Source organism: Gambusia affinis, linkage group LG19 (assembly GCF_019740435.1).
Source record: "Gambusia affinis linkage group LG19, SWU_Gaff_1.0, whole genome shotgun sequence".
Taxonomy (NCBI): domain Eukaryota; kingdom Metazoa; phylum Chordata; class Actinopteri; order Cyprinodontiformes; family Poeciliidae; genus Gambusia; species Gambusia affinis.
Genome location: NC_057886.1, coordinates 7,401,809 through 7,427,103, shown reverse-complemented (window position 1 = coordinate 7,427,103; position 25,295 = coordinate 7,401,809). Strand labels below are relative to the sequence as shown.

At 41.4% G+C, this 25,295-nt stretch overlaps 1 pseudogene; it reads right to left on the bottom strand.

Moving 5' to 3' along the window:
• Positions 1-22,543: 22,543 nt before the first annotated feature.
• Positions 22,544-25,295, bottom strand: part of LOC122821959 — a 28,754-nt pseudogene continuing 26,002 nt past the window's right edge.

Sequence of the window (25,295 nt, the reverse complement as noted above, 5' to 3'; positions counted from 1 at the left end):
GCACTTTTCTGAAAAGTTCACTTTCCCGTCCTCCCCCGTTTCCTTGCAAGTAACTCTCAACACCGGTGCGCAAAAAGCAAGGAACACCCTAAAGATATTTTAGGTGCATATTTAGTCAAAAGCACTAAGCGGGGACAGACCCCAAAGGAAAATACATAAGGAGGTAAATTTGGGTTAGAAGATACTGACTTAACTCTGGAGCACAAGATTCTGTGTTTACTCTAGATCAAAGATTCACAAAGCCTGAATTTAATTACCATTAAATCATTTTACCAGCTTTTTGCATGAGTTTTGAAGACAGCTAAGCATTTCAGAAGATCCTAACTGGTCTCATATACAGAGAGCACCATAAATAATAAACAGCAGCATAAACTGAATGGATTCAAATCTGTCTGACAACAGTCTTCAGACCCCAACACCAGCAGCCTGCTGGTGGTGACTGCTGAGTTGCTTTATAATTTATATGACCGGAGATGAAAGTCAGACACGTTTTAAACTATGAAGCTACAAGCCACCCGCTATCTGCAGGCTGCTGTGGAGACCCCCCTGTGACAGCAACATCATGTGTTTGTTTTGCATGGTGTCAAGCAAATGAATACCTTCGGCTTACATATATTTGCATAGATCTAAAAAGACAATTACATTTGCAGGACGTTTTGTCATGTAAGCTTGGTCAAGGTTTCAGACTGTACAGTTGGACATCAAAAATATGGGTTGATGTTCAGTATTTGAGAGTATTCTCCGTTCTGTCATTTTTTTTATTTTATTTTTATCAAACAAATATGTAGCCAAAATAGAAAAGCTGTGTGTAAAAATCTTAGCCAATCCCTGTTGCTTCCCTGACATTACTAAGACAAAGCAGCACTTTATGTTAATCGGTCATTAGAAAGTGTCACCAGGTCCTTAAAAGAATAAGATTCAGCAGTTGTTTTAATACTGCGTTTACAGTATTTCCAGCAAATTCACCTGGAGATAACTAAACAAAGCAACCTCAGAGATACAGTAAGAAATCTTTGCAAACCGCTGTCAGCAAATTGAATGTCAACAGGTGACCATTACGTCCGAGACACGGCGCCTGCGTCTGATTCTTCGTGTTCCGGAGATCCTGGAGACCCGGTCCGGCAGCGAACTCAAAGCTGTGGTTTTTGCTAACAAAGTGAAAGAAAGTCTCCTTATGTGTCTGAGCTCCTTCCATGGCTAACTACGCTGATTTATTCTGGAAGTAAAAGATTATCAGAAGAACACTTTTCAACAAATATAGCAGAACGGCGCAGGGTTTCACATTTCACAGGAAATTGTTCTGCATTAACGTCCTTCGGACAGATGAGACTAAATTACAGACAACAATGCGCAGTGCTAGTTCTGATGGATTTGTTTTATCCCACGAGCTGTCAAGGCACAGTGGTGGAAGGATGATGACAAATTTGGGCTTACTTTGCAGACACAGAAGCTATGACTTCGGATTATATGTGTGCCAAATTATTTTAAAGTCGGAGATCCAGTTTAAACGTGGGTCGTTCTGCAATGACAGGAGAACCAAGCAGCAACACTCCAGCAGTGCTATGGTAACCAGAAAACATGTTTGTTTGATTTTTAACACGACTCATTTGGCTTCCAGTGTTTTTCCACTTTCTTTCGTTTCTGTTTGATCTGCGGCAAAAAGGTAGAATCTGTTTTTGTTCACTTTCCTTCCCTACATATCCCGATGCATAAAAACATGCATGCACTGGAAAGAGGCTTTTTTTTCTCCCATAATTGACATTTATTACCATTACCTGTGTAGTGTTGCTTTGGGATTGAGAGCGTGATTACATTTGACATGTTAACAACATCCCCCCTGTTGGAGGAATCATTTAAAGGTATAAATAGCCAGTAAGATATTGCACATAATCCCGAGGGCACCCAAACACAGTCATGGTACCAGCTGGCCGCCGTGAAGATGCTGCGGGGAACGTGTGCCGCTGCAGCTTGTTGGAGGAGCTCCTGGATGAAAAGCGTCCGAAGCGGAAACACAGAGGAGCAGCAAAAAGGGAGTCTTATGCACAACGCCAAGGGACGGAGCGGGCTGTGTGGGAAGAAGGTGCCTTCTGGCTTAATTAGGGGTGGAAAATGAATTAGCGACAGAATGTGAATTAATCAGACCTCCAAAGACCAAAGTCCAAAGACGATGCCAAACAGACTTGACAGTTTGTTACAGCCCAAACGTTATCCTGTTAATTGACAATGAGGTACTTTTTGAGCCCGTTTCTCGAATCGCCCAACAGTAGGAGGCGTCTTGAACCCGTGCTGTGTTTTCATTCCACACCTTGCATACGGCTGAAATAGTTTTTCTTGACTAACCCTGTCACAGTAATCAATAAATCAATTAATCGCATGATATTTTAAAACAAACTCAAAAATAACTAAAAACAACTTCCATCGGCATGATTCATCGTTTCTCTTTTTTTCTCTCTTTATGCCAAAGACTAGATGATAAAAGTCTTCAGTTTGGACAATTTTATGTACAAAGACTTCAACATGCATTTTACTAGTTTATTTTGGGTATTTTAAATGTCTTCCAGTTCCAGTGTTAAACGTTCATTAGAATTTTAAGTTTACTGATATTTTAGAACGTGCATTACTATGTTTGCCATTGCCATTATATTACTTAACAAATATAACAAAATAACAAATAATTGACAAATTTCTGCTTCTGAGTTGTTCCTGCTATCGTTTCTGATTCCTCAAAATCCACATCTTGTGTAACCCAGTGACTGATCACGTGTCAGCTCTCTGACGTTTTTGTCCTTTAAGGCCCCGCTTGGCTGAAGCGTCCCCCATGTTGGGGTCAGGGAGCCGAGACTGTTGTCTGTTTTCATCTTCTTTAGGAAGCAGTGAACCGTCTGCCCTTCATGCCACAACAGGATCAGTGGTACTCAATTACTATGGAAACTAGAAAAAAAACAACAACATGGTGTCCAACCGTCTGAGACAAGAAAAAAAAGGAACCAGCTACATAACTTACATAAGTATTTATCATATTTAGCTTGCAGTATGTGCAAACATGCTATAAATAGGAGACTAGAAGAAGGCCTCATTCACTTCATTTGTTAGGATAATTGTTTCAAAAGGAAGCAACAACATACTGTGCAGCTTACTTTTGCCTCAAGCTACAGTTCTTCTCCTTGTAGACGGATCATCAACGCGAGCAGCAAGTGTCGAGGTGAGAACCAGAAAAAAAAACAAAAAAAAAACAACCCGAGTGTTAGAACCAGCAGTGTATTTTCTGCCTTCAGGCTCAGACGTGTGTTGGTTTATAACTCTTAATTTCTGTTCTGGCTGCTCTTCAGTGCGATTCACTTTATGTAGCACCGAATCCCATCGAAAGTCCTCCCACAGCACTTTAAGAGCAAAACAGGGCCAGATCACTTCCAGTTACGTTCATTTCATTGTCACGGTCAAAGAGTTTCATTCCAACTCCGACTGCATGATTTTTGATCTTTACTTTCCCGGACACTTAATAGTGACAATTAAGGATTTGTCTTTTCAGTGGGCGTGGATCATCATTATCAATGCCATTTATTGTCTTCTTTGTAAAAAGTGTTGACTTTCTACGCCTGAAGACTATTGTTGCTAATCCGCATCAAACCCCTTCCAGTCTTAATTTCCACCAATCCATTTTATTTCAAGTTCTAAATTTAACAATGTTTTTGTCACGTTGTTTTTGACCAATCGTCACCATCATAATTCTGACAGATTGTGCCCAATTTTTCTTTTTACTTTTAAACACCAACATTTTGATCTGTTGCATGACTTAGGTATTCAAATTAAGTCTTAATTTTGCAAGCGCTTTACAGCAAAAGCACTCAGGATGCAGAATATATGAGCATCAGCCGATGGGTGAATCTGGACCTGTTTATTTTTCTATCTTGTTGTTTGTTTCCATATTTTTGCCATGTTTGGGCATTTTTACAGTCAAGTTACAGAGACAGAGATGCAGCACAGGATTATGTGGCGATTAACTGAAGCAGAAATGCAATGTGAGGTCGCTTTCATGCAGTCTAAAATGTAGGGAAATATTTTAAATATGTGTAATTTGAGTAAATATTGGTTATTAGCTATGATAACAGTATTATTATTATTATTATTGGCGATTGATGGTGGCCCAGATTTTCACATCAGTGCACCCCAAAAAAATATCTTTTCACCAGACAGTATGACGTTTTTTTACACACTTCTGGGGAGTTTAAATTCAGGGTTGGATTTCCAATATTTTTGGATACTTGGACAACTTTGACAACAATATGCAGCTTTAAAAAAAAAAAAAAAGTATGAATATGAAGTTTGCAGGCCTGAAAAGTAAGAAACAGAACCTGTTGGGAATGTTTACATTACGACCCGCCTTCTCCTGCGATATTGCTAACGGAGACTCTAATGACGAAGTGATTCTAATTTAATACAGAGATACCGCGGCCCAACTCGGCGAGGCTGGAAGGGATGATGATAATAATACTGCAGGGCAGTCAGCAATAAATCACCAACTGATAAGGTCAATGTCTGAATAATGATCACATTAATGTAATGAGTCCTAGTCATGAAACGGAGCTGGCGGACGCTCTCCTGGGCATCGAGTGGTAGGAATTTGATCTGTTCTGCGCTAACTGTGGTGTATCATATAACAGAACGTGTGTGTTTGTCTATATAAAAGGGTTTTTCTTTTCTTAAGGAAGTCTCTACAGATTCTCCACCTTCTGCAAGTTTCCAAACAGAAGCTCCTCGGCTAAATATAGAGTCTCACCTATTTTCTCACTTTATTCTTCCTCGGCCTAACACCGTCTTATCTCTCCCGGAGATTACACAACTCTTAGCTCTCATCCATTTGTCTTTGCAATCTCCCATCGTCTCCATCTCGCTCCAGGCCGCTATCCCGGATCCAACGCGCTTAAAGTGACTGGATTGCTGAGAAATTTGGGTCAGTCTTTGCGATCTCAAGAGAATTGAGAACAGAACAGAATCTGAGGACATTTGTTGTCCGCTGAAAGCAGATTATTGTAGATCTTGTGTGACATAAGGTGAAACTTTTAAATAAGTCGTTTCGTCCAAAGGCATTTTTAGACATGTGCTGCCACACCAAGAGCTGAACATTTTAGAGCCGTCAGATTCTTTATGATGCTTCTCATGCTGTCAGTGAGTAGTTTTCCCTGTTGAGTTGAGCTGTAATATCTTGTCTACACAAATGTCAGTCACCCAAGGCTTCCCATCTTAACGTTGCTCTGTGCAATACTCTTAAATTATTAAGCAGAGACTCGTGTTTCTGTTTCTACAACAGGATAAACAAAGACGCACCAAGTCAAACTGAAACTTAAATGTTGCTGAAGTCGGCACGAGGAATCAGTTGCTGGTAATGTGTTTGTGGTAACGGGTTCCACAAAACGCAGAGTTGTATTTACGTCGACCTTGAAGTAAATTTGGAATTTACTTCATGGTAGATTTTAGATCAAGCTTTTTTTCAAGTAAGGCAAAAATATGGCTAGTCTTTCCAGTTTCCCATATATTTAATTGGCAACACTTTATTTGAATGGGTGTTTGTAAGACTGACATGATGCTGTCATAAATATGATATAATACCCGTCATTGTTGCACACTTAATAATGAATCAGTGGAATTTTCGCAGGGTTTTTTTATTGTTGAAAACTCGGACAAGAGCGACAGTGAGCGCTGATCGGCCGAATAGCCTTCGCTCGCTGAGTCGTGACTGCTCACTGTGTTCTATACGCCCACTGGTGGCAAGCTGCTGTAACTACAGTTTAATACTTCAGTCCGAATAGAAGTACAACTTAAAAATAATTTCTATAGTCAAACGGATGTAATAAAATAAAGTAAGAAAAGGAAGAAGGTGCAATTATTTCTAATGTTCATTCTGCCATATCATGAACACGGAGAAGGCTTTATGAATGTTTATGACAGCTATCACGAAGTGTCATTCGGTAAATAATGACACTTTTAATGCAAAGTTACTTTAAAAGTTGCATTGAAAGTCCATTAAAAGTGCCAACTTTGCATTATTTTGTAAATTTGTACACTTTAATGCAAAGTTGGCACTTTTAATTGACTTTTAATGCAACTTTACATGAAAAGTATCATGATTTACCGAATGACACTTCATGACAACAGTCATAAAGATTCATAAAGACTCTTTCATGTTCATAACACGTGTTATGTCATGTTTATGATAGACTCCTGTCAGTCAAGGGCTACCATTTACTTTTTGTCTTGTTTTGATCATTTATATACAGCAGTTTTCCACACTCACTCAGAAATGCCACATCCTTCTTCTTCTTCTTCTACTGCTTGGTTGAGTCTGGAATGGTGCAAATAGGGTGGTGGCAAAAGCTGGGAGTGGATTCCGTACAAGCTTCAAACAGTGACATGTGCTCTACACTTTCTAAATTAGAAGCTTGTGTGCTTTTATCGTCTTTTAATCTGTCTGGATTTTTGATATAGCCGATTTTGCTATATCATGTTAGGATTTACAGTGAATTAGCAAGATAAACTGAGTGGCTTGTTTTTGTATTCCCCCTCGCGGTCCTTCCACATTGTCTTGGTTTACCTTCTCTCACGTTTCCTGCAGCCTATACCATGATCCGTGATGGCGCCGTTCTCCGTTTTTGTTGCTGCGGTCTCAGTGCAAGCTCAGCTCCTCGCAGCAGGTCGCGGTGACACCTCTGGCTTTAAAGCGTGTTTTATTGTTGCTCCACGGTCGGCCCCCGCAGCCCGTTAACATGCCGTACCCCCAACCCGAACTGTGTCAGCGTTTCCTCAGCCTCCGTCCGGGCACAGGTGGGGAAGGGAAGGAAAAAAGATCAAAAAAATGCAAACACCGACAGGAACATGTTCGCTTTTCTTGCTTGTCGATTCACATCCGATAAACCGGTTGTCATTTTCTGCGTGTTCTGTTTGCATATCAGTATCAGCGCTGGTTCCAGAAAGCCATGGCATAAGCAGAAATTAAAGGGTAGCTAATTAGAAATAGTCGGAGAACATTCTCCTTAATCTGCGGTTTTGAAGTGATGCGTGGAAATCTGCTGATGGGACAAATCACCATTTTACTGCTGTTCAGTTCCTGACTTTCTGTTTTGTAATTGCGGGTAAAATACTACGTGAATCATTCTTGGTTTTGAAATAATAGCAGAAATAATCTTCAATAGCTGAACCATATATCCCATTAGATTTAATCACATTTATCTATACGCAGCAGGAATTAATGCCCCTTCTTCGCCGCGCATTTAAAGGAAAGTGAGTACAGTTCACAGCTTGCTGGTCTAATCTATATTTGTTTTGTTTTTTCAATGCGTCTTTAGGTGGTACTGAGGTTTGTATCTTATCTTCTTTTTGTTCCAGATGAAACAACAAAGTGGATTCCTTGAGGCTTTTACAAACAATATCTCGAAGTAAAATGTCAGCTTTCTCTTCCCTCGGCGTGCCGCTACCTTCCTGTGCTGTTCCCCGTCTCTTGCACCAAAGCATGCTTGACCTTTTCTGGCTGATTGCAGAGACAACACTGTGTACACGGCCCAGTTGGATGTTTCTTCTCTGCGGTTTATGGCTTACCCCCGTCTGTTCTCGACTCAGATACGTTGTTAGCATAAGCGTTTTGGTTCAGTCGTCCCAAATTTCCTCTCCGTCGACATTATATATATATATATATATATATATATGTAAATATATATATCTGTATGTTTTTTTAGAGAAAGACACGGAAAAATGCTCTCAGGTGTAGGAGAAAACCAGCTAATCACAGTTGAACAAAAAGTACTTTATCTACACCCACTCCAAAACACCAACAGTCCCACAGAATATCATGAAAAAGATGAACGAATAGTAGTAGACTAAATATTTCAAATATACACGATCCACCTCCTGATTGGGGTTTACAAATGCATTTTCCATACACACTTTATTGAGTTCAGGATTACACAGGGCCAGCTGTTTTCCCACTAGAGGCTGAGTGATGCCTAGATGGGTTTTCCAGCCCATCATAAAACCGTCACGGAGACATTTGACAAACACCTCGCGTAAGTTTGCAAATCAAAATGATCAGTCTATTCATGTTCTTTGCTGCGACGTAAACGTGCCAAGAGAAGGTTACAAAAATATGAATGCATCACTGGGAATTGGGAACAGGAAAGTATTGCAGCAGGAAAACACTAGCTAGTTGTACAACCTGGAAATAAGCTAACATCAGTTGAGAGAGGTAAATCTGTTAACAGCGAGGGGATTCTTTGGAGGGTGCAAGACATCACAGAGACACACACTGATAAATGGGATACAAGTTTTCTTTTTTTTAATGTCAGTAAGACAAAATATATTATTTCTCTTACAACCAAAATAAAACCTATAAGTAGGAAAACGGCCTTAGCCTTTAGCTACCAAGTACAGCTAACGTTTACAGGTATTCCCCTCGTATTGCTCCGACAGCTCTAAATCACACAGCGTTTTGTGGCAACATTCCTGGACAATAATCGAAGCGAAAGCGCGGCTGCATGTTGATTTGTTGCATCACACCCATGCTGCACATTCGCATGCCATCCTGCAAGTGCCACTTCTGTGCTTTGTCTCTGGCTCTCTGCTTTAACAGTCTGCTGCTGCGTGGCACAAATCCCTGTGTCTGCTGACACATGTATCGGGAATCAATGTGGTCCATGCTGGGAAACTGTAAAGGCAGCGAGCGTGGAAAGCTTTTCCAATGACCCTGTTTGCCTCATGTGCTGCAGAGGTAAATGCTGCTCCGATACCGGACAGTGTTCTTGTCGCAATCATTAGAGAAGCGTTTCAGTGCTGCTGTGGGAGGACCAAAACATTTTACACAGGAAAACAAAACTTTTTAGTTAGCCAATGGGCTCTTTGAGCCTACGGCGCTGACATCACATCCGCATGAGCGAAAGGCCGACTTCTTGCTTCCAATTTGGGTTACCATGACAGCTAGGAAAGACAAAGTCGTATTTCAGACGCAAATAAAGCAATACCATGAACTAATGATGGTGAGATGAAGCCTCATGAGGCATTGAACCACTTGAGCCAACTGGTTCGAGAAAGGTTTCATTTCTTGAAGCTTCATGTGCACACGAAACCACCTACTAGCCAGGTGGCCATTGAATTTTTGTCTATTATGGCTCTTGGGAATGACTTCACAAAAGGTGAAGAATAAAAAGAGACAAAGAGAGAGAGAAAGAGATGTATAGAGATGGAGAGAAAAAAATTATATATATATATATAAATATTTTTTTTTCTCTCCATCTCTATATATCTCTTTCTTTGTCTGTTTTTTCTTTCTCTCTGTCTCTCTGTATATATTTTTTTTCTGTTTCTCTCTATCTCTAGATCTATATATCAGGTGGTAGAGAAAAAAAGACAGAGGCAAAGAGTCTCTCTCTTTGCCTCTGTCTTTTTTTCTCTCCCTCTTTCTGTATCTGTGTGTGTCTCTGTCTCTATCTATATGTATATATATTTTTATATATATTTGTCTCTGAGTCTCTTTCTTTCTCTCTGTATCTACCCAACCCCCACCCCACCCTCTCTACCTTTTCTCTCTCTCCCTTGGGTACAATCAGAGGACGAGGAGTTGTGGACGACGTGCGGCGGCCCGCGCTTTCCTATGACTCCCTGGTGAAACTGCCCTATTGGGTGGGGGAAGTTGTAGTTTATATATATATATTTTCAAACTAAATAACCACTATCAAAACTCTATCCACTCTCTCAACTGACCGCAACTCGCCTACAACAACCCACATTTTGAATGGAGCCTGTGGGGTTTCTAAAGCTGTCAAACCCCGCGCCAAAATCTGAGCCACTTCCCGAAGCAGTCACGTGGTACAGCCGGGCAGCGAGGCTTCTGACGTCATCGTTTTCGGCTCCTCCCCTAAATGAAGCAAGCTTCGATACGCGCTTTACGGAAACGCCCCCTCCATTACTCGACACACGCCTCGAAGCCTCGGCCCATCACGTAACATCACTGCCCTGAACATTGTTGTCTTCCAAATATAATGAGCTTTTAAGTTTTCAGGTATTTCCCAGCGATCCTGAATTTGCAAATATTCGTCGCTACCAGTTAACGCTGAACAGCGAAGTTTGCAGCCTTCACTTCACTCCGGATCAGCTTCTTCAGACCAAAACTACCGGAGGGAGACAGGTGGTAAATAAAGGAGCCGTCCTTGTGTTATTTCCAAGGAATCACTTATATATTCAGCTTGAAAGAGCGAGTGTCTGGGAACGAGTGAGCAGACCACAGCCAGACAGCCGAGCAACTGATCCGCCTGTACTGCTGTACACACCGCGCTATTTGAGCTCTTTACAAGAAGCATGCAAAAGTAATAAAGCAAAATAACACAGAGACCTTGTGACGGAGGAGCCGTCATGAGTTAGGACACATTTAGAGTCCATGTCAGTATGCAGGCACGCCCGCACATATACAAACAATCACTAACTTACTTTTTTGTTGCAGGTTGAGCTGAGAAGGTTCATTGTGGGTGCACACGCGGTGTTCCTATTTCAGTGAAACATTCATGCAAAATCCATTATTTTCTGAATCAAACATTTTTCTGGTTTTATTTTCAAGTAGGGTTTTTTTTTCTAGATGGTGGCTTGCTAGGAGGCAGTCACATGATGACTGCATGATGGCATCAGATTAGTACCAGGTGTTTTGTATCAAATTGAGTATTGTATTTTTGTTTACAAGTTTATTTATTTATTTCTGTTATTATTACTCTTATTATTATTATTTTGTATACTTTAAGAATTTATTTGAGTTGGAAGTAATTGTTTAGTTCTTGATTGTTTGGAGTGTCTGTGGGCAGAGCCTGTGGCTTTAAAAGCAGGGCTCTGTGCCACAGGCAGGCAGTCTGTGTTTAGACTCACGCTGGAGGTGAGACTGCTGACCCGAAGCTGAATAAAATACTCTAAAAACAATCTCCGACTTGGACTAGTCATGCTTGACTAAATCATAAGAGAACCCCATCACAGACCTTAAGAAACACGGCCGTATTTTTCTAAAAGCAACAACTCTGAACCTGAACAGTCAGCTGAACTCAAACTCTGACACCGGAGCTGCTTTACATTTAAGCTGAGGCTTGTTGTGCTTCGGAAACAAAAAGCCCGAACCGTAACCTCCCCTGGTACTCTGCTTGACGCTAACGACAATAAACACATATATTACACTTGAAAGCAAGTACAAAATAAGGCAAAAACATTGTCCGTTAGAATGGATTAAAATGTTTAGATACTTAAATAGCACATTTTTACTAGAAAAATGTCCGAGAATATTACCCACTAGCATAAGCTAAAGTTAATGTTAGCCACAAAGTTTAAAGAAAGTAAAACTCACCTTCATATCCGTGAATGTATAACGAGGCGTACATCTTAAAAACTTTCTCCAGTTTACTTCTTGAGGCTTTGGATCGATGTGCATCATCAATTGTTACCTTGTTCAAGCCCTGCAAGAGCCGAGTGTAAAAACACGGAAACTGACATGCAAAGAGCCCATTTCCCTGCACGCAATATGTCACATGAAATCCCCACCTATGATAACTCCAATGAGATTTCTCTTTAGGTTCATTGTGATTTTTCTTTGTCATATTTTCCAAATTCACAAGAGAGTTCAAGAGCGGGTTAGCGAGGCCAGGAACGACTTGGGGAAAAAAAAAAAAAAAAGTATGGCACTGGAAATAAGAAAATAAATCTGTCTAATGGAAACCACTCCAATTTTGAAAAAAAAAGAGTAGTTTTTCCATAAGACGTTTTTGCGCTATGATGTATCAAAATGAGTGTATTTCACAAAACTTTAACAAAAACACATGTTTTTAAAATACACATTCATGTGGTCAACAGCAGGATGTCACCATTGGCGGAAAAGATGGAGAAGACGACAGCAAGTGGAAGGAGGATGATGGTGCTGCATGTTTTTAAATGACAAAGTTATTCACGTGTGATTTTAATAATTTCTTATTTAATGAAAACACTGCAATTACAAAGTTATGTTTGTGTTGTTTTTGGGTTTTTTTACATTAGCATAATATTGACAAAGTTTTGTATGCACTGGTAATGGAGACTCAACTTCTGTAAAGACACTTTTCTGGATCTTGTTGTTGGAATTCCCCAAGTACTTTTATAACGTAGCATAAGCCTCACCGTGCTAAGTTTCCAGCAAGTTTCCGTGAACTCGCTTGAAACGTTCTTGTAACTTACATGGCACTTTCTAAGTACACACCGGATAATTTACTTTCCAGGAACTTAGCAGGCAACAAATTCTGGGGAAAAAAAAAACCTAAGGCCTTCTGAAAAATAACCTCTAAGATCTTAAAAAAAAATAACTCCTTCATCCTAGGAAAGGATGCCTTAACTGTGTTAAGGCAAGTGCTGCCACCACATCTTAGTAAGTCTGACTGAGAGCAAGAACAGACTCTTAAAGCTGGGGGAAGCAGTTGCTTCTCTTGCTCAACTGCTTGATCAACTATCCACGCACCAAGCGAACACATCCCACCTCAGGCAGGAAGAATGTGGACAAATCAGGTAACAAAAACAAAAGCAGATTGGGAGTACTCTTTTTATTTTCTAACAAATGCTACGCTTAGTGAGAACGCACCTTGCACATTTTGTCACCCACACACTCAAAAGCCCGTAAAAGCTCTGTAGGTAGGATTTAAAAGTTTTGGCAGCAAACAGAGAGAGAGAGAGAGAAAAAAAATACGATTTTGAACTCCACCTTCAATCTGTTGTCACGGGGAAATATGCATTTGCTGAACAGGAGGAGGATAAGCTCCCTACCTTGATCTTTACTCTTAGCGAGTATCGCAGCTACCGCCTAACATGCTCAACAGAGAGGGGGTGAGAGGGAAGCAGGCCTCCCATTGATCATGCCAGAGGAACCAGACGGTGCGGGCATGCAGAGCGCGTAATGGACACTCTTATCATTCTGTGGCTGCAGTCCTGACTTAACTTGCGGCGGGCTACCCTGAAAGCACAAAAGGTTGTGTGTCTTTGATGGGAATGTGGACAGCATGATAACACCAATGCCGTGAAACAAATTACGTCCGTCGCCAACATCTCGCCCACAAGGATAGAAACGAACGGCGCGTTTGTCTCGCTAATGAGACTGCGTGTCGCTTTAACCTTTGCGCTAATTCTGATTATTTAAGCAATTACAGAACGTGAAAGTAGACTTGAGGTTTGTGTTTGAATTAATAGAGCAGAGCAGATTAAGCCAGCAGAAGCCTCATGCAGAAATCCACCTCGTACCCTGACGACGAGACAAACCATCTTCTTTGTTAGTACTCTGACTTTGTCCAACTTAATTTCCAGAAGCCATTTAACTTTCATGCATGTTTTTTTTGTTGTTGTTGTTGTTTTTTTGCAGGAAGACGGAGTAACCTGCAAAAAACGAACATATGCATCTGAAAGATCCATGCAGATGCACCCTGGTAAGGATTTGAGCCAAAAGTGGTCCTGCATTGTAAACAAACAAATAAAACATCTCTAATTTACGGTAAAATAAACTACCGTAAATCAATTACAGCTGTGGTTGCCAGAATTGTACCATATAAGGAGTAAAATTGTGGCAACCTCAGCTGCTGGTGTATTGCCATAAATGAGAGACGCCTCTAATACACTGTAAATTGGAGTATTTATGGGCAAAAAATACAATTTTTTAAACAATTTTATTCTGGCAACCACAAAACTTTATTATATAAATTTTAATATAGAAAATCGACTGTATAAATTTTATCGTATAACTAGGGATTTTACCGTGTTTATACGCGGTAAAATACGGTAAAATCCGTATTTACATGGTAAAATTCTGGTTGCCACAGCTGCTGGTATTTTACCATAAATTAGAGACTTTTTTTTTTTCTTTTTTCTTTTTTTTTTACAGCGTGAACAAATGTTGCTTTGCAGGTTGCAACTCAGTCAGACAGTTTTTGGTTGCTGCCAGAATGAATAGATTTTATTTAACTTGCTTTAGTTTTAGGCACAGTTTATTTGAAAGCAGTGCTTTTTGCCAATTTTTTTTTTTTTTTTTTTTTTTGCAATTAATTAGTGTTTAAGTTTCAGTCATTCAGCTGCAGATGTAGCCCTGTTTCTTAATTAATCTGCTTTATTTGTCTGACGAATCGCTGGGCCTCAGCACTATGCTCCCTCTGCCGTGTTCGGTTTTGGGTTTTTAAAAAAAAGTATTGACAACTATCTCTGTAAGCACAACAATAAGCTGCTCATGACCAATAGCTACTTCTACGTTTTGCTTTCAGTAAAATACTTTTTTCCATTCTTGAGGACGACGTCAACATCCTCAGGTTTCTGTTTCCCTAAACTCTGCTGATTGTAGGAGTTTGATTGGATTTCTTGGTTGCTCCCCTCCGCGTTGCTGTATTTTAGGGCACCTTGTGCTCCAGTTAGCAAAAGGCAGGTCAGGCAACACCTGCATCACAGTCGTGGATCTTGCAGCTGTTGTCACCTGAAACATGGGGGTGGAGGGAGCGAACTGGAAAAATACCAGTTTGATGTATCCAGGGGTTTATCTGATCTGAGCTCGGATGTAAATACGTGTTTCCTGTTGTTACACGCAGGTAATTATTAAATAAATAAAATCATCGTTATTCTTAATAATGATGACTGCATCCACAGCATCCAACAAAAATGTCCGTTTCACATTTGCCAGGAAAAGACTTTGGTAAAATATTCAGTGGTTTGATGAAACCAGAAGGGTAACTTTTTCAAGATATGCTCGCCATTGCATCTGGCATAAAACAAACACAGGATTTCAGGAAGAAAAAAAAAAGAATATCTCATCAGCAATCAAACACGGAGGTGGCAGTGTAATGATCTGGGGCTCATCTGATGCTTTGGGATAATCTGACGCTGATGAGTTCTGCTCTCAGACAGGGAAATTACTTCATCTGGCATTCAGGTTGTCATTTTGAACCCAATCACACTTGAACTATGCATGCAGAAAAATGTTGAACGGCTAAAAAAAATAATTTAGATTTGAAGACGGACACGAAGCCTTACGACATCAAACGTAAACCTGGCGAAGACCCGGACGAGATGAAGGGAACAGAGCCGTCAACAGATGGTGAGCCCCGGACGTACAGGCGCCGCTCGCCGTCTCTCTCCGCTCTCGTTCTTTTGGCAGCGGTTCAGCAGTTTTGTTGAGCAGAGGCACAAAGTATGGAAGCTGTCAGGTGCCATATGATGCTGCCTCTGCAGTTTACACACACGGAGCCCCGACTCGGAGATTGATGACGAGGTTGTGGGAACATAAAAGAGTTCCAGTGGAGGGAACACGGGGGTCGAAGGAGGACACACGGATCAGAGAGAGTCCTCACTTTCTTTCTCACGCCACATCACACCCACTGTCAGTTAATTTGTTTAGTACATGCTCATCTCAGAAAATTAGAAGATAATCAAACATTTATTTATTTATTTTACCTACTGCAGAGTGAAGCGTGTGCCTGATGTAAATAAGATATGCACATATTTAGTATTTCTTTTTATCAATGTCAATGACAATAGCTCACGGGTTTACAAAAAGCCAAGATTCACTTTCAAAATGAAGAAAAAAAAAGATTTTTAAAACAGACCTGTCAGCGTACTGACTAGTTTATTCATGTATTACATGCACTTAGCACCAGTAGCACCTTCTGCTGTACGCGTTGTGTGCGTGCCTTGAGATTTTATACTCATTGGATTTTTTTATTATCTAACCCTCTGTATTATTAACAAAACTGTGGCAAAAAAAAGATGTTTTGTGTCAAAACCTATTTTGACACAAAACATTCGTAGTACACGTCTGTGTGAGTCTGTGGGGGTGAGCACGTCAGAGCCTGAATGTTATTGGTCTGTTTACTTTTGCTTATTTGGCAGCTTGGTGTTTTTTTTGTTTGTTTTTTTTGTAAGCTAAAACTGAATTTGAGTTTGAACGCTCCCGTAGTTCTAAGAGGGTTCGAGTGAACCCCAACTGAACTTTGTACCGTATGTGCGGTTCTGACTGGCTCACCGGTTTATGAGCTTTATTTTTTTTTTTTGTGGTTTCGAAGTGCTGACGGGTCACCCGGTTGGCCGACCGTGACATCTGCTGTGCTCATTCTGAGCTTCACATTGCGACTGCAGGAGGGTTGATCAGTAACATCTAGTCCAAACGTCCCACAGAAAAATAGAAATTAAGCAAACGTTGTTGATTCTCCTGCTACTCCTCTGGAAATCTGACACACCCAGCTGCACCTGGGACTCTCCATCCTCCACCTCCATGGGTAGGCTTTGCTTTTCTGTTTTTATTACTTAGCATAATTTGTAAAAAGAAAAAGAAAAACATCTGGAGGTAATTAGTCCATGGTTTTGCTGAGGTGTTGCTCTGACAGCTGTCTTCTTGACAATCCTCCTCATCTATTTTGTGAACTGCCCCCTCCTGCAACCAATCATGACGCTGCCACCCCTATGCTTCACAGTTGCTATGGTGTTCCCAATATAACCTAACATTCAGTTTTGGTTAGACATGTCCGGACATGGAAAAAAAAAGCTTTTTCATCTCAGAAAATATCAACAAACTACAATTTGGCTTTTTACGTTCCGTTGGGAGTAATGACTTCGTCCAACTCATGGTTGGAACTGGACTTTTGTCGCCAGTGTAGATAAAGAATCAGTCTTACAACCAACTAGCGAGGTTAGTTGTGAGTTTGTTTCTGTTGTGTTGCCTGTTTTACAGCAAAATGACGTTCACGTCTGGGACACAGAACCCTGATCCGTATGACAGCCGGGCATTGGTGTCAAAATTTGTAGATAAGATTATATGTACAATATATGTAAATATATTGTACATATAATATATGTAGCTTTTCCTCAATAAATCACATAACTTTCTCTTTTTTTCCCCCAATTGAATATGTGAAATAATGCTACTCGTCTGTGATATTCTAATTTAATAAGACATACCTGTTTGCGGCAAAAGGTCAGTAATGTTTCCACTTCGTGAATGACCCAGATTCAAATGCTCTACCTGTGTGTGTGTGTGTGACAGCGTGCATCCCCTGGCGTGGAGTCGTGCGTGTGTGTGTGTTGGGATGAGTGGGTGGGCCGACACTGTGCCGCTCCATCACAGCTCTGGTCGCATCTGGTTTGAAGCCTAAGTTGGAGAACTTTTCCGTTCTCCTCCTGACCTACATCAGCAACGCGGCGTTCTTCCACAAACTCATTACATCTTTCTGCAAAACATCTGTGGTCAAGATTGTGTTTGCGTACCTTCCCCGGAGTCTGACTTTACCACACAAACACACATGCATGCACACACACACACACACACAAGCTCAGAGAAGGAAATTCAACAGTTTAGTAGTGATAGTGGTTTCACGGAAATGCTGCTGTCACATTACAGGAAGGATTTGATTTATCTTAAGCTTCTCTCAGCAGGCTGCCTCCTGCTGCTACGTGGTTAACAGAAAAGCTATAATCTGCACACGCACACACACACACAGAAAGAGAGAGAGAGATAAACAAAAAGTATGAGCAACGAAATACAGTGACTCAACATGCAACCTTTACAAGGAAAAAAAAAAGCAACTCTGATCCACACAAAGACAAACTTCTGCACTCACACACACGTTCACATTGCGTGCTATTTGCAGCGGTAATTAGAGGTGTGACAGCCAGACAGGTGGAGGTGACGATAATGGGCCTCAGCTATTTCTGTTCCCCCTCTCGCTTCGTCTTTACAGCTCTGACATTCCCCCCTCTCGCGCTCCACCCTCCCAACTTTCTCAGAACCGAGCGCCAGATGTGAGAAGGAGTTCAACGCGCTCTCACACTTCGCATTGTTTTCTTCCTACACACGTTCTCCTGTTTGTTCCCGCGCTCTCCCACTCCGCGGGGCCGACTTGGTTATCGCAACAGCTTCCTCTATTCTGATAAACAAACATTCATGCAACTTCTTAATATTTACCTTGCTACAAATTGGCAAAACTTTAAAGTGACAGGCACCCCTGAAACGTTTTGCAAAAACGGGGACAAGTTAACTTTATTGTCTTACTTTTGATCGGATGTCGACGAATCGGTATTCAACATAAGGTTTGTAGTGCGACGCGTTGCGGGCGCTTCAACCTCCAGTGTGCAGTTGGATTTGGAAAAATGATTTTCTATGAATATTTCATGCTAGAATCCCTAACCGGAACTGATTGTTATTTGGAAATCAGTGCATTGGGGAAGTTGTCACGTTGCGACTAGCTGATTGGATGATACCAGATGCGACTTTCTTACAATACATATCATCTGTTTCATCTTTTACCTCCTTTATTCACCTCTACACCCACATTAGCTGCCATTTTTGTCATCCCAGGTGATGATTAATTAGGCTTCATGTTCAAGGACTCATAGATGTGTCAGTATGGAGGTTTCAAGGTGATACATTTTCCATCCCAGTGGACAGACTGTAATATATCAACCCGACGCGTTGTTCTTGAGCTTCACGGAGACGTTCACCTTAAAGGTTACCTAAACACTCTTCAGCCCATTTTATATGCACCTTTTATCTGATTCAGGGCTCCAGGGATCTGCTTTAATAGCGACAGAATTGTGTGTTTTCCGACCACATGATATCATTTATTACCACAAGTAATTAACCATGTTACCTTCAGTTGTTATAACAATGCATAAAAACTGACCTTGTAATTTAGCGCTTTGTAATTGGGCCTCTGTCGCTTTAAGAAAGTCCTCCTCTTTCCAAAACTCTGTCATCACAGCATGACTCCCCTACTAACCCTTTAGCAATGTTTTTACCAGCATTTCACTGAGAAGTGGCTCGCATAACGAGCTCTTCGGACGCATAGCTAGCTCTACCAGGTGTTTGCTAATTGCTGCTGGCTAGTCTGAAGGAGCTGAGTGGAGGAGTCAAGAGCAAGGGCCGCTCTGTAAGGTGGAAAGTGCAACTCTTGAGACGGAGCTTCGTCCCCCCAATTGTTTTCCAAAGCTGAATAGTTTGCCACGGGAAATTTAAGATAAGAATTTCACAAACATGAAAGAGTCAAAGCAACACTCCTGGTGTGTTTTTGATGATGGAACAATATAACATGACCTAAATCTCTAAAAAGTCAATTTTACACAATTTTGCCCCTTTAAAGTCTGTCCTGCTGTAGCTCACTTCCACCCAGCAGTTAATTAGTTAACATATAAACGAAGTCCTGTTTGTTTTTTGTTTGTTTTTGTCTTGCTGCTTGCCTGCCTGTCGTTGCAAATGACACGTTTCCCCATTTGTCGCCTGCATCTGACAGGCGGCCGCTGCGATTTTGTTTGCACATGCAGCTGGAGCTGAAATCTGCCACTTCGCTCCTGCGAGCACGTGAGCCGTCGTGCGGCGGCACGAGCGTGTCACCGCGGCAGGGCTCCTTCCAAGCGATCCTGTTTTAGCGCGTCATCCGTCCTCAGCAGCAGCGACCGCCTTGACCTTGACGACGTTACGGAGAGGGCGCGCGTCGCGTCGCACGGCTCTCTGCTCTCGTTCCTCCTCTTCCTTTCGTCCCTTTTATTTCTCCGCCGTTAATTTTTCCCGCCTCATTGTCTGCGGCTTTTCTTCCTGTAGGTCACTCTTACCCTGAATTCATTGCAGCCTCTTTGTAGACTGCAGACCGAGACTTTTACACAATTGTGGCAACAGCTTTGTTACTGTTCTTATTATTTATATATATATATATATATAAACAATCTTAATTGCACCGGTTGTTAATGTTAGCCAAACTGTTATAAGATCTGGGACATATGACTCATCTCATCAAGTCTGAGGCAGGTTATAAAACAAAAATGAAATCATTCACTGCTCATGATGCAACAGTGGGACAGATTTTTACTATCATTGAGTACCGATGGGGGTTCGGTTTTCTTGAAAGGCCTACAGCTGTGTCCCTGAGGGCATTTTGTGGGATTGTGGGTTAGCCAGATTGCTTTTAAAGACTTTCAAATATATATATATATATATATATATATATATATATATATATATATATATATATATATTTTTTACACCCAAATCGAGAACCGTGTCAAAATCCTCGGCACAAGATCAAGCCTGTTCCCAGTGCGATTGCTTGAGTTCCGCCCCGTGTTACGATGATGTTTGAGGCGTTCGTGGACGAGATCGTTTCATGTTGGATCTCAGATAAGAACAAGTGGACAGACGATTTTCTGAGCATCGAGGGTCAAAGGGCAGTAAACAATGACGTGGGATTGAAAGAAGATTCTAATAAAGCTGGAAAAGCTTCTTCACAAACCCACATGCAATGGTAATTGTCCCTTTACGGTGTTTCATGGGGATTTTTTTTTTTACGTCCTTGCAGCCTTTCGTGGTGTTGCCCGTTTCACGAATGCTCCCTTTTGTCCAATCAAAGCAAGTCTTAACTTTCTTGCTTTGCGAGTTATGATGAGTTTTGGATTGAGATTGGAGCAAGCTGATGATTAAACGACAGTGCACAATATTCTGTAAAAGAAACCAGTGCCAGGTGTGTTTTTAGCGTCAGAGTACATGTTGCATCCGCCACAGTCTTTAAAGTGTTTCGCTTAAGTGAGCAAAGAATAAGCAGCAGAACACACCTTGAGAAGGGCAGAAAATATCTCCACAAGACGCACATTTTTACTAGTTCTATCATTTTTCACGCTTAGCGTTTGCCGTCTTCAGATGTAAAACTGTCCATAAAAGCAACAAATGTTAGAAGAGTTGTATGTTTTTGAGCAGATATAAGTAACAGGAACGCAAACTGAAGCCGGATGCAGCGCCGCATGAAAAGTGCGGCAGGATGCATTGCGGCCCAAGCAGGCCGTCTGAATTGGCAAGTTCTGCAAAGTGTGTGAGCGTGGCTCGAGTCGACCGTTTGAGCCAGCTTGAAGGCATCGCAGCTTAACGTAGAAATAAAAATCCAAACCTGTAATCTTTCTGTAGTTAAATACAACAGAAACAAACGCAAAACAAAAACACGTATTCATCACGTTTTGTTCTGATTTGAAGACGTCATCACAAGCACAAAGCCGGGATGGGTAACCCCGCCCTTTGACATACACTCTGCGTTCACATATTTCTCCACACTATAAAGATCATGCTTGATCCACCGACCTCTTTTCATCTGTGGGAATTTCACACAAAAAAACATCTATGTGTGATTTCTGTGTTAAAGAACTACTCCCTCTTTGCGTTTTGCGCATATTGATGCGCAGATATTTCTTTCTCAGCGTGTTGCGCATCGCAGACGGACCTCCTGCTGCAGCGCTGAAACTCATCAAAGCATCTGCAGCATCACTCCAGGCTGTTCAATAGCGAGACTCCCTCTAAGCTGCATCCAACATTAGAATGCTGCTTTCAGGGTTATACGTGTGTGTGCGTGTGTGTGTGTTAATTACTTTGTGTGTGGTGCCTGTATATGAACTTGTGCATCTCTGGGGAACAAATCTTCCCTTTATACAAGCCAGAGGTGAAGCTAAAACAATGGTTTGGGTGGATGGATTTTTATCAAATTTGAGATTTTTTTTTTAAACACAAAAATGAACTGCAACTAAATTGTAATTTCCTTTCAATGCATTTTTTTTTTTTTTTACAGCAAATGAACTTGAAGGACGGAAAAGTTGTTTTGTTTTTTACACTGATTCCAGATACTCTTGATTATTCATTTATTCACTAGTAGGAATTTATTGACGTCACGATAAATCTAATTTGCCATCGTCGTGGTACATTTTTCACAACAACGATAAACACAGTAATTTACAGTGGTGTAAATGTCTCTCACACTTGGGCTTCAGTGTTGAGCGTGTGTGTGCTGCTCCTGTAAGACGGAGTAGTGAGATTTCCACATGATTACATTCAAGCTACGTCACCAATTTCATCATAGTGTAAAAAAATGCTTTAAAAAAAGAATCTAATAAATATTGTGTTAATAAAACAATGCTTTGGGCATGCAATATCAAGATAAATATACCTGTAGGCTTCACATTTTGCTTTTTTTTTTTTTAAAGTATCAAATATCAGTTTAAAATTGCTTTTGAACCTTTAACAAACACAAACATCTCAAATGTTCAGAAGAGATCTGTAAATTTAGGGTTAGATCAAGCCTGCAGCCTTAATTTTGTTGGGAATGTGCAAAAACCTCAAAGATACTTCTTGGCTCCCCTTACGCGCTAGTTGTTTGTAAATGAGTCTCCATTTGAAACTCATTTGTGATGCAACAGGCTGTGGATTCAAGTCGATGCCTGACTAGAAATCGGAGCGAGTGAGTGGGCACACTTCTGCTAGTCCACCTATAGCAGACAAACATTTTTCACTCAGCACTTTTGCGTTTTTTGCAAAACGTCTTGTGCAATTATAGACTTTATTGTCATTCAGCTGTACAATTACAATGTACATATTAAGCAAAGTTCTGCTGCAAGGCTCCAATATTATGAGCTTCTCCTAAATTGAATTTTCCAAATAAATTCCAAGGTGCTAATTTACTTGGCAGTTTTGTGAATCTTTGCTGGAATAAAATTGGACATCTGAATTGAGGTTTTTTTTTTGTGGTTATTGTCTGTTAAGAGTTTTTCAAGAAGACGTCTATAGTCGTGCTCTTACTTTGAAGTACACGAAGGCTGCCGTCCGTTTCCTCTCCTAATGTTCTCTCCCATTAACGCGGTGCAGCAAATGGCACGTTCACACCAAACGCGTCCAACGCTTCAAGTTCAACGCGTGTGCACTCCGAATGCAGACGCTTAACATTTTACTCTACACCTAGAGTTTTATGCGTCAGGTTTAGATTCAAAGTCCATGTCAGGGCATGTCAGCGGACGCTCGAACCGTCGTTTTCTGTTGTCGGACGTGTTGGATGCTGAAATGCTTCAAACGACGCACCTCTACATAGACTTTGAACATAAACCAGAGGCACAAAATGTGCTTGGTGTGAACGCACCATAATCATAATTCTACCCAGAATGCATTAGAAATCCACTGATGTCACGTGTGCTTTGCTGGGGGCAGTTGGCCAAAATCTGCAACAGAGTGATCAACACTGAAACCACGAGTGACCGGTCTGTTGCAGAGAATCACTTCTTGATACGCAACCTGACACTGTGTTGCTTTAGCGTGAGCGCAGCTAACGTTTATGATTAGCGGTTTACGGTTAGCGCAGCTAACTTTTAAGCTAGCAGTGCCCACCACTGATCACAGCTAAAGGCACATAAACCTCTCCAGTGTCCAACTATCTACTAGCTTACCGTCTGTAGGACCAGCCTGAGAAGTATTAGCAAGTCAAAAATAAATAAATGTGAAAGCGGTTAAAGACTGAATATGGCAGAATGAGAAATGACACAGGTTTAAATCCTGAAACGTCAGGTATAGACTAAACTTTGAGTTGCTTTTCTGACTGTTTCCAGCTACATTCAAGAGTCCCAGTCCATGTGAAGGTCGGAACCGTCCAGGAAGTCTGCTGAGAACACACTCGGGGGCGTTCGGGGCAGCAGTGTGGACGTTTCCCATTCGCTCTCTCCTCCCACGGGGAAGCCCAGCCATTCCTTACGGTCCGCGCTCCGTTCCCTGTCCGAGGAATCCCCGGGAGCTGGGTCCAGGATGCAGGTGGTGCACATAATTTGGTCATCAAGCAAAGTGAGGAGGCCGCCTGGTTCCACCCAATGGAGAGGCTTCCCAGGGATACCTTCCAGAAAGTCCTCCAGGCGTCCGCCGCCACACAAGTCGAAGTGTTGCTTATAATCCAAGCTTTTGGCTGGAGTCCAGGGCCCAGGCTGCAGAGGAGAGTCGTGTTGTAGCGCAGCGCCGCTGGGGGAGTTGGGCGGTGACAACAGGAGGTGGAGCGGTGACGGGCAAGGTGAAGAAAACGAGAAGTCTCTGCCGTCTTTCAGTGTGTCAGGTGTTTCTGAAGGCAAAAAGGAAAACCTTCTTACAGTGCCTTACAAAATTATTCACATACAGTACAGACCAAATGTTTGTGTCTTAAACCTTTTTTTATGATTTACAGCTTCACAACAACGTGCATCAATGTGTTTGATGGGGTTTCGTGAGTTGTGAACAGCACAATGGTGCCGGGTTTCCAAAGAAAAAGTGAAGTGTTGTCTATGAGATTGTCAGACAATATTAGATAAACTAAGGATCTGCTGTCAACATGGCTTCTTATGGCGTTCATTTTTGACACGTTTCCACCAAGGCCGGATTCGTAAAGAGCAGGACTAATCCTCGTGTTGCAGACTCATTCTCCAACCTGAGCTGTGGAGCTCTGCAGCTCCTCCAGAGTCCCGGTGGCCTTCGTAACGTCTTCTTTGGCTGACCTCTCAGCTTAGATGAAACGTTGTGTTTTCATAGATTTGTGCCTGTCATGTACTTCTTTCCATTTCCAAATGAGGGATTAACGTCTTGCATGAGACTCAAAACTCATGCAAGGGATTCTAAGATGCAGCAACTTGAATTGTAACACGGGGGAGTTTCTTCCCCACTTAGTGAAATTCTTAAATTAGTCATTAAATTTTAAATGGTAATTATTGAGTTTTGTAATAGAGCTAGCAGAAAAGATCCTTATTTATTCTAGACGGTCCACGCACTGTACCTCCAGCCTGCAGGATGAGGTCGATGAAATCCTCGTCTCTCAGCTGACGACAGAGAGAGAACAGCAGGTTTTACCACCAAATGACTGAAAATAGCTAGTTATATGAAATTAAAATCATACAGTTGACCGTGAAACCTAAGCGTGACTTAGAAAGCTACACAGTTAGACTTTAAAACATTGTCATACTTTATCGGGAGACGGCGAGGCTGACGTTTCGACCGAATCCGACGACAGAGGACTCAACAAGACATCCAGACCTGGGAACATCTCCTGTAGGTCACAATACATCAGGGCAATTTAAAAATGCACATATATATATATATATATATAGAGAGAGAGAGAGACAAAATCTGAAGTGACAATCTAGATGAATGTTCAGGTTGCTTACAGTTTGACAGAAAGGTGATGGGGAGTTTTTCCACCTTTGAGGAGACTGCAGCCTGCGTGGCGCTGGCGGACGATGAGCCGCTGCTTCCTGCAGCTCCACGCATTCCTGACGCGCCTCAATCTTGTTCTTTAATGACGGCATGTTATTAAAGACCTTTAAAGAAAGCGAGTTTGATTAAGAAGATACAACAGAAGAAGTTTTTGTTGTTTTTTTTTGTTTTTCTTAATTTGGCTGCCTTTAAATGTTTTCAGGAAAATGTTTGACGCATAAATAAACGAGCAGGAGACTAGAAGAAGCCGGCTCATGTTTTAAATTGCAGCATTCAGTTCACA